This window comes from Fringilla coelebs, assembly GCF_963513975.1.
Source record: "Fringilla coelebs genome assembly, chromosome: 1".
Lineage (NCBI taxonomy): Eukaryota > Metazoa > Chordata > Aves > Passeriformes > Fringillidae > Fringilla > Fringilla coelebs.
The window spans coordinates 34,325,014-34,342,807 of record NC_140028.1 but is presented as its reverse complement, the minus strand read 5'-3'; the positions used below and the strand labels follow the sequence as shown (position 1 = coordinate 34,342,807).

The window sequence follows — 17,794 nt, the reverse complement described above, 5'->3', positions numbered from 1 at the left end:
GCCATGAATTAACACTAAAGGGAGCTTTGTTCTCAAACTGGTGTCATTCTCTTGATAAGCACGTGTGACGCTGCTTTTGCGTGCTGATGTTGCTGTTCAAAAAAAGTTAAGGTGTTGGGGGCTGCTGAAGGATTTTTTTCCCTTGAAAGGATTTTGGAAAAAAAAATCCTACATTTCCCACTTAAATTTTACATGGGAGGGGGTACAATGTACAATGATGGCCATTCAGAAACGTAAGCCCTTCCAGATCAAGAGGAAAAGATATCTACAGTAAAATAAATTTTACAAACAATGTAGAGAACCAATACAAAAGGCTAATCCATGTCCCTATCAGCCAAGAGATGCAATTTCTTAAATTACCTGCTGCTTGGAGACTTTGGATTTAATGCAATTCTGAATACACTGGCTGCCAGTACTACATAAATGCACATCAGTAGGCGCTGAGGGGCACACGTGAGAACACTTTTTGAGAGGAGCAACAGTGGAGAGCCCCCAGTGGAAGCAATGAATGGTGTGTTGGAAATTAAGTAACAGGGCCAATTAAAATACCTCAACTTTAGGAAACCAGGTAATATGAAACTACAGCTCCTGTCTGCAGTGCTGTTCTTCTCTACAAAAGTGTGGTTTTTTAAAAAAATCCTGTGGTTTCAATATAATTTTATGATTTGAAATATTTCATAACACAAGGGGAAAAAACAGCAAAGGAAACGTTGAACTGAGTATCCTGTACACAACACTGACACTAACATTTGTATTTGCAATGGAGATTACTGAGATGGATAAGGAGAAAGAAGTGACAAAGTTCTCATTTAGGGTTCAGGTTCTTAGGAAGCTTCCATGACACAGTATTCCTGCAACTTCTAATACATCACACTCACTTAATATCTGTGCTTTATATAAATGAGATTAATTACTTTTATAAATGTATAGCCTGCAGTACCTCAGTGTTCTTAAGAGTCAGAGTGGTGGGTAGATAAGAAAAACCAGACTAGCCAAGACATCAGATTCTACAGCTGTGAGGAGGGCTAGATGAAAATATCCAATGAATACAAAGACCATGCAAAACAATGCCTAAAGTGTAATGGAAGGGAACCAATAAGGAAGGCAACATAAAAGGAAATACTTCCAAGCAGATGGCTCCTTTTAATCAGGCACTTTACTATGGTCCAAAAGTACAGTCTTCTAAAGGAAATGTATTGATATGTAGACATACTTTTTAAAAAATCTTCTGAAAAAGCTCCTACTTGGGAATAGCACTGCTTTTCTTCACCATCACAATTTGATTTCTAGTAACATCTTCCCAGTCCTTTCAACTGGACATAACTTCAGCTGTAGAACTGCTCTTTATCCAAAAGTGCAGTAGAGAACCAAACATATCCAGGAACCTGTAATCTCCAAGAGAAGTCTCAAAAATGGTGCAAGAACCTTCTTGCCTCTGTTGTCAGTACTGAAAGTCTGTCTCTTCTGGATTTAGCTGGATACAAATCTGACCTAATATTTGGACTTGAATTAAAGGCCAAGCACTTGAGATTTATGCTAATGTCACAGATCTCATTTCTGGGTAATTTAAGTGTGCTCCACTGAAGACCATTCCTTATACTCTTTCAGAGGCCAAAACTGTCACAGAGAAACCAAATTATTAAAGTAGCATATGTCAGCAGGAACATGCACAACAGCTCTGCAAAACCTGTGCTAGCTGCCTACTGATTTCCAAGCACAGTTGAGAAAGTTCACATTGAAGTGTAAAGGCCTGTTCTTGCAACAAGCCCATTCTTGCTTTCTGCATGCTTTGTATCTCTACCTACATATACATATTCAAGATAAGCTATGCATACACACACATATAACATATGCCTAAATTAAATATCATGTAAACAGTAAGCAGAGAACACAACTCTTTTGATGACAAGTAGGACCTACAACAAATTGTAGGAAAGAAGAAAAGAAAAATCAGTTTCTTTTAAAGCACACTGCTGGTATGTCAATTAGAAAACAAATGGCTACAAGCACTAGCAGTAATCTCTTATCCTGTAGTAACTTTACCATGATTTTGATGCCATGAAACTCTAATTTGCTTACTCCAAAACCCAATATTTGCCTCAGCTATGACTAATTTTTTTTTGGTCTCATATTCATTCTTTTTTTTTAATGTTTATTATTTTGAAAACTACATTTGCACCTCTCTGACAAAGCTCGGTATTAACAGTTGAAACCAATTCCTTGGAGAAACCAATGTTTCAATATTATCACACACTCATACACATAAAACTATATTAGATTTCATACAATGAACACTTTTTTAGGTAGAGCTATGAAGGTATGACTTTTATTCTCAGGAGAAAAAGGAACAGACAAGATATCCATAACCTTACAGTCTGCATGCTGTGCATGTCATGTAGCAATAAATAATTCATATTTTGACCTTATGGGATACCTTTTACTCATGGATTTCAAAGAGCTTTTGCAAAGGTGGATATATCTTTTATTATCAGAAGTTTATAGATCTCAGGATGGAGAGACATAAAATTACCTATTCAAGGTCATTTAGTAAGCCAGGTGTATTTAAGTGGGTAGTATCAGTCATTCTGCCTTTTTGGTTCAAGTTGCAACTTACAGGGACACTACAAGTGTCCAGATATTGCCTGAAGCATCAATTAAACCTGCAAGAAAGTATGATGGATGTTATCTCTGTAAAATACAGAAAATCTCAACATATTCCTGGGTGAGAAAGGAGAAAAAATTACTAACTCTAGTTATGTGGTAGCAGCACAGTACAGGAATTCTCCAGAATAATCTTATGCAAGCATTCTGGAAAGGGCATTGGATTCACAGGCAGAGCTGTCAGGATCTGCTAAAGAGGGATGAAAACAAAGCTGTCTTCCTCCACAATGAGATTTTCTTGGAGACTGTATCAGTTATCAGAATGAACCTGAAAAAAGTAGAAGCAGTTCTACAATAAAAATTATATAGAGAGGTGAACAGTAGAAAATAATATATTTTAGAAAGACTGATTCTGTTTCCAGCAACTTTCCCAGAAGATACACTACCAGCACTTAAGGTATGTAAACCAGAACTAAACACATTAACTATTCCAGTAAATATTCTTTTTATTTTCATTTGCTAAAAAAAAAAAAAAAAAGGCATTTCCCCTGATGTCAATAATTAACTCCTGAAAATAGTTTAAATAAAAAATAAATATGCAAAAAGTTTTGTATAGAAAACAACTCTAAACTGATATATAAATATGAGAACATTTGTGAGAGCATAGCACTGGAAAGACAGTTTGCTAGTTAACACCACAGCAATAATGCTTTGGATTAAATTCTTAAGTCTTGCAATTCTCTGAACTGCCTTGCCTAACATTAAGTACAGGGCTCCATTCATGGCCTTAACTGTACAGATTATGTGCAAGTGCTTTCTTGGAGTAAGCTTGGAATGTTTTTTACTTTTCAGGATGGAGCCCTTATGTTGTCTCAGACTGCTGAGAACTTAGAAGCATATAACATGCATAAATTATCTGTTCAGCTGCCCTCTGAAGTGCAGCAGTAGCAGGACCCAAGGTCCTTATATATTAGCCAAGAAAGATAACAAAGAAATAAGCCTTGGGTTGTTTCTTTGTATCGCTTGTGTTTGTTTCTTTTTCCTCAAAGAAAGAAGGTACTATAATCTGCCACAGAGGGAGCTTACTGTGTTCTAATAACAGAGATGTTTAAACAAACCAAAGATTTATATTTTACAGGGGGAAAAAATTATCACCACTGTTATCACTACTGGCTTATAACAATTGGTAGCAAAACACTGTTTCATAAAAGGTCAGCATTTCAAAGCTGGATTTAACTAACACCACCACTGAAATGTTTCCTTTACATAAAATTAGGTTTCAAAAAGAAAAAATAAATCACAAAAACACACACTCCTTATTCTGTATGTACCAAAATGAGGTAAACCCAAAGCCTAGTGATAGGAAACTCAAACTACCATCATAGGGAGAAAAAAGCCTATCCTGACTGTCTATGCAATCAGAATGAAATGGAGTTTAAGGATATCCAGCATGCACTAAGAAAAGACAGATTTGCCAGAATTTTCCTAGGATTAATTAAAGTGGAATCATTTGAAATCCTTCTCTTCTTTCCAAGCCTCTCCAAGCTGAATTTACTCCATTTAGATAACAAATGCGAAGTAGGCAGGAAGGCATGTGCTATTTTCAAATCAGAAAAGCAATCTGGTTTAGAGAAGAGAATTTTTTAAGCTTTCAAAATACAAAACCATTCAGAAGACCAAACAAAATACATTCCTCTGTGCAAGTGAAGTCCTTCAGACAGACAACGAAATGTGCCCCTCACGAATAATCTCCTGCACAAGATTTACATGAAACCCTCAAAAGTCTTGATGTTCATGCCCAACTGAAAAAATATTTGATGCAGCAGACAGATAAGCAGTGCTTCTTGTTGGAGCTGAGTCTCTGATTCCCCTACCCTACACCTGGTGTGCAAACAGGAGTATCAGCACTGAGGAGGGATAAACACAAACCTCCACACAAAAGGTGAGGGACCATTAGCACACACTGCACGTGTTCCATCACAATTTGCCCCGTACCTTCTCCGTATTTAAGCTCCTTACCTTTTTTTTCACCACTACTTTCACCACCTGTGCTTAAGCAGAAATTATTATAAGCTTATTAGCTGTAAGTGGTCACGTCCACAAACATGGGGAAGGGTTGGTGCTTGGTGCCAATCAGCTTTCACTAATCTGCACCCTAGCAGTGATCCCGCTGCTCCTCGGGATTCACTGTCAGGAGGTCAAACTGCTCCCTGAGCCAACAGGGGCACAAGGATCATGTTCCTGGCTCCTCTCTTCTGCTGAAGGCATGTATCGACCTAACGCCCATGTCTTATGGAAAATGAACGTGTCCAGTTACTTCTCTGGTTTTGAAGGTAATTGTTATGTCACAGATATTGTGCAAAGCCAGAAATCTTCACAGCTTAGGTGAGGAGAAGAGAAAATCTTAGAAGATCTGAGGAGTTCTTCATGCATTTACAAATGAAGTGTATCAAATTCAACACTTTCTTGTAACAAATATTTCACCTTGATTTTGATACTTTTTGTGGGGGGAAAAAAAATAGATCTGAATCTGAACCTTGTCTACATTTCCACAAGCAACTTAAATGTATCAAGAAAAAAATGTTCTTTTAGCTAGATCTGTACGGGCAAATTACTGCTTTTATCCTCCAATTACACAGCCAGCACTTAGCTTGGTGAGCAGCACAAAAAATAGCTGTGTTATACTACATACTATAACTACATTCTATTACTTTGTTTGTAATGATTATACAATGGTTTATTGACAACTTTAAAACTTCTCAGTATCCAAAATACTCTTGTGATAATAGTTCACTTGCAGAAACCAAAATATTACTGTTATGGTGGTGATGACGCTCTCCTGACATGCTAATTTCAAGCACAAATTAAACCAGGTAAGTACCAACACAGGTGAGCAATACCTCGATACAGGACAACAAGGAAGGATGCCAGCAGGTTTGGAAAGTTGTCTTCTGGAGGCAGAAAAAGCCCACCATTTTACTTGAAACTGTATGCAAGGTGTGGTCTAAGAAACAGCTTTTGTCACTTTTTCAGAGCACATACAAAGGAAAACTAAATGAGGTATTTAGATAACACTAAAAGGAAACTGAGCTTACCCTTATTGCACACGGGTGTTTCACCTACTTACCAAAGGACAGATAAGAACTTTTTGTGCCACTCATAATGGAAACCTTCGTACTCGGCTTTGAGCAATCCTAGAAGAGTCATTTTAACTATTTTATTTCCAGCAATGATTAGGAAATATGAGCATCTCTCTTACACTGTGGCAAGCAATAATGATCAGAATTAAAAGAAGAATATGCAGCCATTATAAAGCACAGGTCACTGTTACAGGTTTAATATACCCACCCCAGTTTGGTTGATGTGTTAAAAGGTTTTATATTTTAAAGCAGCATACAGGGTATTCATCAGGTAACTATAATTGTTCAGGATATTTCAGGAACTGGAATACAAGACTAGTTATTTACATAATAGCTGTGAAAAGTGCACATCCTTCAATTAGATTTCTATTTTAATCAGTGAAACTGTGGGAATAATCCCATAATATTGCAATAATACCATTTCAGTAATCATGCTTCAATACCTTTTTAGACTTCAAAAAGAACAAGAATATTACTAGACAAAACGAGTCTGGATATCCTGGTTCCAAAAATCCTTTTCTTTCCCAAATATGAAACCCACCTCTTTAATTCATTTCCCTTTTTACTTCATGTATTAACGATCATCTTTTTCTATAGAATTGTTTTTGGATTTGCATTTCTCAAGTACAACAAATTCAGAATACATCTATGAAGCTGGTGCTTATGAGGCAGAAAGCTGACAATAACTGCCCTTAATATCAGGTGGAAGAGCTGTCATGCAAAGAAGCCTTAATTCATTAAAGTCATGAATGCAACAGACAACCACCTCACACTGAGAAATTATTGCATTACCTTTTGATTAAGATTACTCAATGAGGCTTTAATGAGGTCTGTGAGGTAACCCTGCCAACCCACTATCTCTGGCAGAGGCCACCCTGATGCCCCCAGCCCAGCCTCCACAGGGAGCACACAGCAGCACTTGTGGCTGGGAGCCCTCTCTGAAGAACCAGGACATGACAGGTCCAGGAAATTTTTGAGTGCAACTCAAACCTGGTGATCTGAAAGCTGCTCATCTATAAAAGAGGGGAATGCACCAGTGGGATTTTTAACTGACCTAAAGTTTGTTTTGGTGGTGGGTTTTTTTGTGTGTGTGAGGGGGGGGGGGTTATAAAACTGTAGAAGGAATTAATCTATGACAGTGCGCTGTTTGACATTTGAGGAGAGTAGTTTCCACTTCAGTGCATTTTAACAACCAGAAAAGTTTCGAAATCTTGTGTGACCAGATCAAACTCATGTAGTAGCAGTCACTGAGCCGTTTAAGTGCCTTAAAGCTTGCAGCAGCAGCTCTTTGCTGCAGGTACAGGCATGGCTAAAATGAACACAATTCATCTCCAAAAAGAAATGGAATTACACCCAGCAGTCTATGTACAGTGCAAGCTTCAGCATGATTTAAAAGGGAAAAAAAAAATCAAATCCAACCAACCACGCTCTATCAGTATTTAAAAATTCTCCCTTCCTCCAAAGAGCATTTTCCAGTATCTTATTTAGCTTACTACCATATGTTTGCAATTTCTACTCTCCGTAGAAGTCATTCTGAAAAACCAAAGGAAAATTTTTTGTGAACCACAAATATAATAAAATAACCCCCTCCATGAAATGGTCTAAGAAGCTTGGATTGCTTCTGCTCCACCTCCCCACATCTGGCACTCGCATCAGATTACAGGCCAGAAGGCAACGCAAAGAGACAGAAAAGGAGATAGTGGCTGGATCCCAGCGAGGAGGAAGCGTGCCTTCTATAACTCACTCTTTTCCCAAATGCCGATACGTCAAAGCCTGATAGGAGAAACAATTGTGGGAGAAGTCTGCACACGTACATACACAAGATACACAAACGTCCGACAGGCAGTAAATTACACAAAATGTGCTCACATAACTTCAGATCTATCAGTCTGTGCCAAAAGTGCAACTGGGCTTCTGATTTTGTAACTGACAAAATTTACAGGAAATGGGCAATCATTGGTTTCTAATTCACAACACTTTCACTTCTTCTAATTTTCCATGTATTTCACAGGCACAACAAAACCAACAGACACTGAATAATCTAAATGCCACAGTCTTGTCAAATAAGCGGTTTATTGATTGGTGTTTTTGAAGTTTAAATTATGCAAACTTTAAACTGGTTTAAAACTCAACCAGGAAGATGCCTGAATCTACACAAGAATCCAAGGAGCTGATTGGAAGTGCTGTTTCCCAGAGCTCTCTCTGAAACCACATTCTCCTCACCCCTTCCAGCCTGCATCAGCAGCACAACAGCATAAAAACTTTCACTGAGTCTTTCAAGCTTAGCAATAAATCTACTGCATAATTATTGAAATTATTCAGACCGTTCAAATGATTTTTTTGTCCCAAATGGACTCGGCACGCTGGTCAGGAACTCGTCAAGTCAAACACGAGCAACAAAAGTGGGATTCTTCTTGCCAAGCTAATTGATGGCCCTACAAAAACAAAACGCAACTGCATATTCAAAACTTTCAAAGACGCCCTGTATTAGAGCTGCAGAGCGCCTTCCCCTCGGTGCCTGCTGTAATATGATCGTAATTGCTGTGAAAGGGCGAGAGACCGACTATACGTTAAATCCTGCCATCTGTAGGTGCTTTACACAGTTCCATTTGCTGCTGCCGGGTCAAAAGTTTACCCTATTTTCGCTTGTTCATAACCAATCACACAAGCCTCTGCTATGCGTAATCTTTGACCTACTCTCAAAGCAATTTTTGTATTATATAGTCATATGATTACACTGAAAAAACCCACACATTTTATTAAGAATACAGTTCTTGTTGGTTAGCTTTATAATTATTATTATTTCCATATTCAGTAAGCGTACTGTACCGACCTTGTTCTTCCCAGTTAACTCCCTTGGAGCACAATCATAGAGCCATGAATTCTCCAGCATTTCTGGCTAGCTGCAATCCAGAACCACATGCAAAACAGAGCTGGAAAGCATTCACAGTATCTGTCATTTTAGAAGTAAGGGGAAAGAACTGCTCGATCTGTACTAATAGGGACGGAAGAATTTTTGTAAACATTTAAATTAATGTTCATAGTAAAAACAAAAAATGCTTCTGAAAATTAGGACTGCCATAAGAATATCCCTATGTATTTACCTTAAGAAGTAAATATGCAAAAATATACTTCATGGAAACATTTATGCTACTGATATTACTATTATTAAATATCAAGGGAACAAGCAGTTTCATGAACAACAGAATTAATTAAGCTGCATCTCCCACAGATTTATACCTCCTGGTTGGTTGACTTCGGTGTCTAGAAAGGTGAAAGCTTTGAAGGAAGTTTTTCCCACAGCTGGGACATTTGTTTAAAGCCTCTCTTTTCCCATCGCTAGGATTCCCAGACAACTAACGAGATTATTTCATGCTGCAACCTTTCTCTCTGTCAGGGCACCTTTAGGTGGTTCCACCTATACTCAGCTACTTATTTTCCCAAAACCTGCGGGATCTGAATTTCGAGCTCTCCACTGTGCCAAAAAATGTGATCAAAATCAGCAATAGGTTCAAAGAAAACGAGAACTGAAGGGATGTGTGTGCATCTACAGAAGTGCATGGTGTGACCTCATGAGCCTTGTTTCTGTAGGAAAAGAGGTTAAAAATAAAGGACAATATTTGACCTTTCTGCTGTTTCAGAGAAAGCTAACTTAGAAAGACCCAACTAAACTGCTGGCTATACTAACAGATCACCTAAAAGTAACACCACAATATTCAAATCCATCTTGCACATTTTGCTAGACAGTTTTTAAAGAAAAACAGACACACAAGGCCCCATTTGACTTCTAATAGGAGATAAAACCAGATACTTTCCCACAGATATGCATTTTACTGTAATCTATGAATTGTGATAGATTTGTGATGTTTAAAATTATTTTTAATCTAGCATTTATGTAAGTCTGTTCAATCTTCAGGAATATAAACACAAGTCAGCACTTGCATGAATAGTTACATGGCTCCATTTCACATTTGACTTTAAGTTGCTAAACCCTTCATAAATGTAACAAGAGAATATAAAACCAGCCCTTGCCACTGTGATCAGTGAAGCCATATAAACCAGAGAATAATCAATCAAATAACAGCATTAAGACATTTCCAAGCAGGTAATAAAATACATTCACAGGCAAAATTCTAATAGTTATGAAGTCAAATCATTTACTAAGAGACAGAATAAAAAACTACCCCAAATAAATAAATCAAGATGTAGATTTTAAGGCAACACCAGTCTACCATCTCACTTCTTTGGTACAGCAAAGACCATACACAGGACTTAGCAGCTCTTAGAGCAAAGATCAAGACCTCATATGTGCAAAGCACATCTCCTTAGAATGCTATATGTGAAGTCCTTTATTACTTCCATAAACTCCTCAGTCTAAGTCAATGAGATGTTTGAAAAACAGAAAAAGCTACTCAAAATGTTTCATTTTTTGTAGAGAAATAAATAAAACCCAAAATAAAACAGAAGTCAATATTTTAAAGCAATGAAAGCAGTTCATCTAACCGGCAAACATGGTGGCACAGACATTAGCTATTAGATATTACACAAAATTCTATACAACAAGATGTTTATTATGCATATTAATACATAAATACAAAAAAAAATAAACAAACTTTGTGCATATATACACACAGCCTTCAGACATCTGTTAACAGAACTGATATCACCTATGATTCAGGCCAGGAACAAGTGAATAGTCTTTCACCCAGGGGAAAGCAAGATGGATGCTGTTACAGGAAACCTACTCCACTCAGCTTATCAGCAGCAAAATGAACAGAGGAAAAAGCTCAGTATAAATGGAGAGACGAAGAGAAGGCAACAGAACTGACTCTTAAGAACACAAAGGAGAAGGCTGAAGGTACCCAGAGCTATCTACAACATGTCTCAACACAGGGAAATTTTTCACCTTGGCAGAACAGTCTGATCTAGAGCAGAGCTCAAACAACTGGAGCAACAACTTATCAGGAGATAAAAATACTGAAGAAGTGAAGCTGAGAATTCAGGAAACCTGACTCCAACCCCAAGATGATACAGTAGCACAGAAATGCTATAAAACCACTCACTGCTTTATGTAAGTTTGTGCATGTCTTCTAATTTTCTTACAATGCAAAAAGAGATTTTAGAAAGTTTGAATCTGAGCATGAACTTATATTACTCTTTATATTACTGGAGCAAGTTGGAGAATTTAACACTGGTCTTGGCAATATGATTAGTTTACTCATATGGGCCCCATTCCTGATAAGGAGAAACAACCTGTCCCCAGCAAAGAGATCATCCATGTCAGAGGCAGAAACTTGTCAGGAACCTGATGAGCCTCAGGGGAATTTACAAGTACCAGGATTTTAGGTAGGTTCACAGAGCAATAACATGAGGGATGTGTGATGCAGAATTTTTTCTTTCAGTTTTATTTAAAAACAACAATTCTGCTACACAATTAGAGACCAGGCCAATTGCAGTAACTCCTTAGAACCACATTTGACTGCATATGAATTAAGTGATCCAGATTATTTCTATAAATACACATACAAAAAAGTAACAAGTTTCTTCTACCATCAGCTGACTGAATCATAGTAAATTGAGTTCTTAAAGATATCAGCCAATTCGTACATGATTTTTCTACTGTTTCATTTTCACCTGAACCATCTTCATTAGTACAAGAGCCTAATGACTTCCTAGGTGTGAAAATTCTTAAAGCAATGAATCTGAAAAAAAGGAACGTTAAAAAAAATTATAAATCATATAAAAATCTAAATCTTAATTTAGCATTTAACCTTATCATGATAGAAACATACAACCAAGTGTGGAGACAATTGTTAGAAGCATTTGCTTTGGATAATATGCACAGATTAAAAAGATACTCAGTGCTCTCATGTAATGGATACGCATATTATCTCAGGATAATAAAAATTTTATAGACTACCACTGCATGACAATGAAGAGTACACATACAATTTTATTAATATGATTATTGTTTCATATATATATACAGGGCTTTCTATCTTCCCATATTCTTTTTGGGTTTAATAGTTACAGTCTCAAATTAATCTTGCAGTTCTCCTAAAAGGCAATATAAAACTATAATATCAAAATCCACTCAAATATTATTATTTGACTTCTCAAATGGCAATTAGAAGTTTGAATCTGAATTACTTCATATGCAAATAAGGTGCTTTTTATATGGCAGAGGAGCTTGGAGTTGATAAGGGCATTTTTAATTAAGTGTTTTAAAGGATGTGGTTTTTTATTAAAAGAGGTCACCTATTACAAGGAGTTGGCAATTCTGTTTCAGTGGTTGGCTGCAGAACCTCCCACCAGCTAATTCTCACGGACTTCACTTCCTAGTCCTTGGGGTACTCACCAACCTGGCCAGCCTACACATGCCACAAGTAGCCATCCTAGAAATATTATCAAGATATTATCGTGGAAATAAAGCCAGACCACAAGAGAAGGGAGGCTCCTCCACTCCCTCAGAGCCAGCCCTCTAAAGCAGACTGTGGCAAGCCTCCAGTGCAGTCCAGTTGCTGGGCAGCATTTGCTGCAGTGAAGCTGCTCTCCATCTCCTTTGGTAAAAAGCAGAGCAGATGGAAATTTCCTGTAGGCTGGTCTTGGCCCAGAGACCACTGTTTGGACGATCCTCCTCCAGGAATAAGAGCAATCCATTCATTGCAACAAGCTGACTGGCCCTACTGTCTTTTACAACACAGCTCGGCCCAATCCCGCAGTCAGTGATAAAGCACAGCGCAATGTGAGCACATTTCATCGCCTGTGCCCGGGCAGGAACTAAGCCATGAAGGAAAATATGGCCATGTCACACTAAGCAAAGAAACACATGAGTAACTCTGGCAAGCACCTAAGATAAGGCTTTTCTGAATGACTAAAGGTAATGTTATATTGATGTTATGATAAATTATTACCTACGGACACAGAGGAAGCAGACACGGCAGCAGAAGCTGTGCAACCATACTCTTCACAGAGGCAGCTGAGTGCTCTTCTCTTAACGACATTGGAAGATAAGAATAGAAAGAAATCCTTTACACAATACATCTGTTGTGTCCTGAAAGTTCCCAAATTTTAATCAGAATGAAAGAAACATTTCAATATATGTAACCACCATGGATTTTTTGCAAGACTCAAAGGAGCTCTAACTTTCTTTGGTGTTCCCTTGTCTGTCCATCATAGCTAAAACACTATGGAGCTCAAAGCATAGCTCGGTCCTGACTTCTGTTCCCTTTGCAATCACTGTTGTACATATCTTGTTTGCTATGCACGGGCTGCTAAGACTGCTTTTCCAAACTCTATTCAAACATGAGTCAAGGTGCTGGTCAGTGATGTAGCTTTTCTGGTTGTTCCAGTTACAACAAAATGGGTCTGCCAGCTTTTCCTGAAGAAATTAAAACATTGGAACAGGATGAAATAGTCCTTTTAAGGCCTAAAGACAAAAGGTGGTCACTATGAATTTATGATATTTCACTATTTATCTGATAAAGTTGAAGAGAAAAGCTAGGAAAGGGAAGGGAAATGTTCTATGTTATGTTTAGGACAGAGGAATCGTTGTTGAGCTCTGCCTAAAGATTTCTTACAGGGCTTTGCAAAACACAGTGCTACCTATCACATGAAGAAAAGGCACAGCCAATCACTGTATGCAGCCAGTGCTGCAGCTTCATTTTCTGCAGTGCTTCCCTGCAGAAAATCTCCTGGGTGAGCAAACTTTCCCTGGAAAGGCTCCTCAATGGTCCTTTCCACCAAGTAGAGTACACGGGGAATATTCAGTAGGTATTTGCTGCTCAAGAGCATCAGCAGAGACAGAGAGTGTACAGGCCTTGTCTGGATGAAAAGTTAGGGCTCCCTTCAAAGGCTCTCCAAGCAGCCTAAAGCATATTTAAACCAACCCGAGAGTGCACGGGAACTGAAGAGGAACTCTTCCTCATCCTTTTGTACTCATGCTTTTCTGTCACACTAAGTGCATGAGTAGAGTCAAAGGCAGGATGGCTGAATTAACTCAGAAAAAAGCTGTCCAAAAAAGCTGAGCAATCAGTCCTCAAAAAATTAATGATAAAAGACTTTGAATAAAGCCAATTTGTAATGGAATGTAAGAAGGGAAGTCCCTAAAGAGAAAAACTGTCTACCAGCTCTGCAGCAGGTTTTGCTGCCCCATGCAGTTTACCATGGCAGGACGCCAACTTGGCAAGACTCGCTCTTCTCCAAGGAGCCTGGCAGAGATCCAGCCACACTCACAGGTCTCATAGCTGCTGCCAAACTCGAGGGGCAACTGAAGACCCTCTTCTGTGAATCTGCAGATCTGGTTATGACTGGGGGTATTTGTATTTCAAAATGTTCTTAACCAAGTCAAGTTCCCTCTGTGTTTATACAGTGACTGAACAGGCGAAACAGAATACTTAACCCAGCTACAAAAATGAGCCACAGATTGTTAATTATATGGCTATTTGCACTTTGACTGGAAGAGGAAGTAAGCTGGTTATAACTACTTTGGGCTTTACTCCTGCAACTGCATTGAAACCACATTTATGACAGCTGAAACGATGCAATTTATATAAATGTAGGCGCTTCCTGTTTTTGAAACAAGTTGTAGTCTGCTTGCCCTTACCTCACAGTAACGTCACTGGAACCAGAGTGTATTAAATATGCTCAGTTTTACTGATTTTATGATCTTATTTTGCTAATTATTTTTAAATGTGTAAATAAAATACATGTTTTGGACTACTGCTGCCAAGCATATCTATTCCTAGGACCTAGCTGTGCTCTTTAGGCATTAGGAAACACATGTTTTTCACGTGTGAGACTGAAATGCCCAGCTACCACTGGGGCATGCTCAGTCCCTAGTGACCTGGTCATGGTCACTCTCAGATGAGGAGGCAGGTGCATCACACTCCCTGGGAGCCAGGCTGCACTCTGAACCACACATGCAAGCAGACCTAACCTTTTCTATTCAAAATGCAGTATTTCAAGTAATTTGTAATTGCAGCAATAGTGAAAACTTCATTATTTTTTATAGTGTAGTGTTCTTTCTTCATTGTGGCTAGTATATGTTCAGTTTTACTGACAGTGAGTATGAGGAGTAACCACAGCCTTACTACCATAAATAGAAGAAAATCACAATTTGAACATAATTTTGCAAATATTATTTTAAAACCCTAATAGGCAGGAGCATGTTTCCTGTCCTTTTCTCTCATTTTGCTTATTTATGTGAACTGGAACTCACAACCCAAACTTCTGCATTGAGTACAATTCCATACATCAGCACTCTTGCTTTTCCAGTGCAGTCATTTTCCTACAAGATTACAGGAGGAAGACTGATCCTACTGTTCAACCGGAAAGCAAACGGATGTCCACTAATTCCTGATGATAAAATGTGGCAATTCTTACCAAAAAAACCACACACACCCCCCCACTTAATTTACAGTGTATTCCTCCAAATTTAGTTCGGAACATACTGTTTGAAATTCAGGTATCCCTCTACATCCAAGATATTTACATCAGGATAGCCAAAATCCTCAACAGAGAGAAGGAGCAGCATTTCTACCACCTTTGTTTTGCTCTCCAAGACCACAACCTCATATTTCAGACAATTAGATCCCACCCTTTAGGCTTTAAGAACTCACAAGCTTCACAGTGCTAACAGAGTGAACAATTACAGAACTCTTAGTCTCATGTTGCAAGAAAACGAAATAAAAATTCAGTTTAAAAGTCCTTGCGCAAAAACCTTCAACTTGAAGAACCACTAAAGCTAAATTTCACCTGACTGATTAATTTCTCTCTACTTTAAAAGTAAACACAATATACAGCCAAGCAGGCATTTCTTAAAAACACTTCCCATGGTTGCCTTCTCAACCAAGACATGATTTTGAAAGCAATTTACAACTACAAGAGGCGGGTCTGGCCATCCCTCTCTTCCAGACCATCTTCAGCAGACACATTTGTCCAACTCTGCTGTTAGGAAGTTCAGAGAGGTCAAGAGCCACCCAAGTGACTCAACCAAAAATGCATTGAGCTGTCCTCTGGTTTGGCTCCCCGAGCCAGCCCAGCCCAGAGCTGTGGCTGCGGTGGCACTGGCACAAGGGACAGGGGTAACACCTCAGCACAGAGGGTGCAAGCCACACTCCTGGAAGCTGTCAGACCAATGCTAGCTGCCATGATGTCACATTTGTGGCATCTCCACAAAAACTGGCCACATGTTCAGCCCCTAACCTCCAAACAAGAGAGGACACATAAAAATCCAATTCATGATGCCCATCTAAAGCTGCCCAGACTGAAGAGACTCACTGAGCTACAAAGTCTCCACTCATCTTCGGACTTTCTTTCTGACTGAAGCCTACTGTTTCTACACAGAAACGCTCAAGTCCAGATCTTCAAAAACTTATTTCCCAAAGTAATGTGAGCATTTCTAATAAGGAAAAGAAAAAAAGGACTTAATGAAGGCAACCCAGATTAGCTAAATGACACATCACAGTGGAACAATTCTGCTGTTAAAGACCATGCAGATGTTATGATGGAGGCAAAGAAAGCCTTTCTTTAGCTACAGCACAGCTGCTGCTAACAACTTCAAAAAGACTTGGCACAGGATTTCAGCCACAAAACTTTCCCCTCACTTCATTGCATGAACATCATCTGCAGCCTCAGTGAGCTGCACCAAGGACAAAACCAACACATGGGGAGTTTGCAACAACTTACCAGCAGTGGGGCAGCTTTTTGCACTGGCAGTACTCACATGCACATTCAGAAAACTTGTCTGTGCATCTCCATTCCTCCTCAGCCCAGCAATCCCTCAAAAGTAATGATAACCCACACTGCTGTCCTCCTATTTATAGCTCCATTATCTTCTAAGTTAAAGAGAAACAAACTACAACATAATTAAGAAATATTACAGCTTAAAAACCAGCTGTAATCAACAGATCCTTTACTTTTTAAGTAACATTAGAAAGTATTATCAACTTTCATCCATATCCCTCATACACTAAGCTACTCTAAATAGCTGAAAATATCATAGCTTACAATTACCCTGAATGCACATGGTTAATGCCATTTGTGTATTTTCCATGTAATATACACAGCACACAGAAAGTATACATTCACTGTCTAAAGTCGAAGTCCAGCTTTGCCCCTCAAATATGTCAAAGAATTACAACCAGTTATGGCTGTAATAAATAGTACATAGGAAGAACTTGCATTGATTTTATAATATTTAACAGTAAAGCATACAGAACTGAACTTGATCTGCATTACATTTGTGATTTCCTTTCAGTGATGATAATGTTAAGATATATACCCAAGAACCTTAACATGCATGTATGTATATAAGACAAAATTAAAACATTTCTGACACATGGGAACAAAATCTTGGAAAAACTATTTTTAATATCTCCCTTTTTTCTTCTCTTATTATTCATATGTCAGCTTGTTGACTCTAAGACATTCTTAGGCATCTAGCATGTGAAGCCATAAACTGCTTTGTCACCTACAATATTTTTCCCACATCTGCAACTCTACAAAGAATCAGTCCAAATGAGAAAACAGCAAGAGGAGCAACTATAACTATTAATATTTAAACTTCATAAGTAAAACAGACTACGTAAAAATGCAGAAGCAAAGAAAGAGAAACAGAAATTAGAAACAGAAATTAGAAACAGAAATAAAAATAGAAATAGAAATGTGCTAGAAGAGGATTTTTCTTAAAACTTGCTCAACTGCTTCACTACCAAGAACTTGATACAAAGCTGGAAGCCCACAACTTTAAAGACTATTAGTAATATTGATTAAAATCAGTGAAGAAAACTCATTGAACCAAACGTAAAGCTTGAAATACTGGAAACATTAACCACAGTATTACTGTATTCATAAAAACAAAAAATTTTAACATGACCTACTTTAATAATAGTAAAAAAGTAAAGAATATGGGCTCTAATCCCCTGACTCTACTGATCTTATAAAACACCATCTACTTTTCAGAATTAGCAACAGACTCATGAAATTGAACCAATTTGTTCAACAGATGTTTCAATTGACTCAAGAAAAATTTTACTTTTCTACTGTAGAAA

At 38.1% G+C, this 17,794-nt stretch overlaps 1 protein-coding gene across 1 annotated transcript in view; it reads right to left on the bottom strand.

The window, feature by feature from the left end:
• Window positions 1–17,794, bottom strand: part of NCOA2 (nuclear receptor coactivator 2) — a 187,838-nt gene that overhangs the window by 98,745 nt on the left and 71,299 nt on the right. The gene's annotated exons all lie outside the window — the stretch shown is intronic.